This window comes from Azolla caroliniana, unplaced genomic scaffold (genome assembly GCF_043228905.1).
Source record: "Azolla caroliniana isolate FFs.n. ecotype wild unplaced genomic scaffold, voAzoCaro1.0.p SCAF_5, whole genome shotgun sequence".
Lineage (NCBI taxonomy): Eukaryota > Viridiplantae > Streptophyta > Polypodiopsida > Salviniales > Salviniaceae > Azolla > Azolla caroliniana.
Window position 1 is genome coordinate 5,659,517 of NW_028230440.1, and position 2,107 is coordinate 5,661,623.

The 2,107-nt window shown below is 34.8% G+C and overlaps 1 non-coding gene across 1 annotated transcript; it reads left to right on the top strand.

Moving 5' to 3' along the window:
- The first annotated feature begins 1,683 nt into the window (after positions 1-1,683).
- TRNAN-GUU (transfer RNA asparagine (anticodon GUU)) lies at positions 1,684-1,757 on the top strand. The gene has a single exon. It is a non-coding gene; the product is annotated as a tRNA-Asn (tRNA).
- Positions 1,758-2,107: the final 350 nt, after the last annotated feature.

Genomic DNA, 2,107 nt, shown 5'->3' on the forward strand with positions numbered 1-2,107 from the left:
GACTTTCCCCACAACATTTCAAACAATTTTGGAAATGGCTAAGGGGTATGAAAATGAGTAGGAAATTTGTTTGTTTCTGTTGGTTGTTGGTTCTTAAAGTTACACCAGTTAATGGGTGGCAAAAAGGAAATGTAAACAAGATGTGCCCTTTCTGTATGGATTTAATAAAGACCGCTAAACATTGTTTGTGGAGTTGTGGTTTTGCTATGGGCATATGGAAACGAATCATAAAATTATTAACTCTGGTATATCCTAGAGCAGTGTATACATGGGGAGCGGTATTATGGGCGATGGTACATAATAAACCTATGGTATATGAACAAGAGACGTTTGTAGATGCTATTGTGATGACATATGGTTTGATGGAAAAAAAATTGATACCTTTGAATCCACAAATACAGACTAATAAACCTCAAATATGACAATTGGTAAGTAGTATTACAATTTGGAGGTATTTCAAAATGTGACTAAAAGACTTGGCCAAATAATTTCGGGAATTTGGACAGAGATTGTGCATAATCTCAGAGGTTTGTTGGATAGTATAAAATGTAATACACACTAAATGGAGCTTAAGCTTTGGAGTTTCATGCCATCTGGGACATAGTATATCTTATAGACGGCTTTTTGATAAGGTAGAGTAGTTTTACTCAGCACCAAAGTATTTATTTAAGCCGATAGTTAGAATTTAGAAAAATAAAGGGGATTTGTGGTATATATTGTATGTATAACCTTAAGTTGTTTTTTATGGGGTTTTCGAATACTAATGTAGGATCTGTTTTTTGGAAGAAAAAAAAACAAAAAGAGTCACGAAGAGCTTTCAAAGTCACCTTTAGGTGGTTTTTATAGTTTTTTAAGGTAAGTGTCTCCCTTTCACACTAGGTTGTCCACAAGCCTACATTATTTCTTCTTTGGTTTGTTCTATCCCCTTTTTTTCCTTAAATTAGGTGAGCTTGGTGTCTCATGTTTGCGCCACAATCTCCACAACCAGTGTGCTGAGTGCCAGATACTTAATAGAGCAATTGGCTAAAGAAAAGGTTTTTGCATGAGACTTCTCAACATTGCTCCAATAGATCAAATTGTTATAGCATGTATACATTAACAGTAAGGTTAGAGATCCAAACCTTCCTTCGAGATATTGTCAAAAACAAAATGTCATCACACGAGATTTGTACCTATAAATTGAGGATTACAATTATGACATTTTAACTATTTGATCTAACCATTGTTGCGATACCTAAGTTGGTTATAGCATATAAATGTTAACTACCATAGAGGCGTTTTATATTATCTATGGCATAAATAGCTTAGTTGGTTAAAGCATATGGCGTTAACCATAAGGCCTGAGGTTCAAGCTCTCCTTGGAACAATTGGCTAAAGAAATGGTTGTTGCATGAGACTTCTCAATATTGCTTCGATAGATCAGTTTGTTATATGTTATAGCATATTAGCTTAATCGTAAGGTCAGAGGTACAAACCCTCCTTCAAGGTATTGTATCAACAAAATGTCATCACACGAGACATTAGCTATAAATTGAGGATGACAAAATCCTCCATTTAAACTACTTGACCTAACCATGGTTGTAATATCTAAGTTGGTTATAGAATATTAATGTTTTGAGAGAGATTTTACCAATGTTTTTATGGTACTATGTAATAAGGCAAGACACAACTTAGTTTAACATTGCTTCAATAGCTCAGTTGGTTAGAGCGTATGGCTGTTAACCATAAGGTCGGAGGTTCAAGCCCTCCTTGGAGCGATTGGCTAAAGAAAAGGTTTTCTAGTGGAACCTGTGAACATTGCTTGAATAGATCAATTTGTCATAACATGTTGAGTTAAGAGTAAAGTTGGTGGTCTAGACCCTACTTCGAGATATTGTATCAACAAAATGACATTGTCATTACACAAGACATGTAGCTATAAATTAACGGTGAAAGTCGTCCATTTAAACTATTTGACCTAACCATGGTTGCAATATCTAAGTTGGTTATAGCATATTAATGTTTGAGAGAGGTTTTACTAGTTTTCTAGTGGAACCTATGAACATTGCTTGAATAGATCAATTTGTCATAACATGTTGAGTTAAGAGTAAAGTCGGTGGTCTAGACC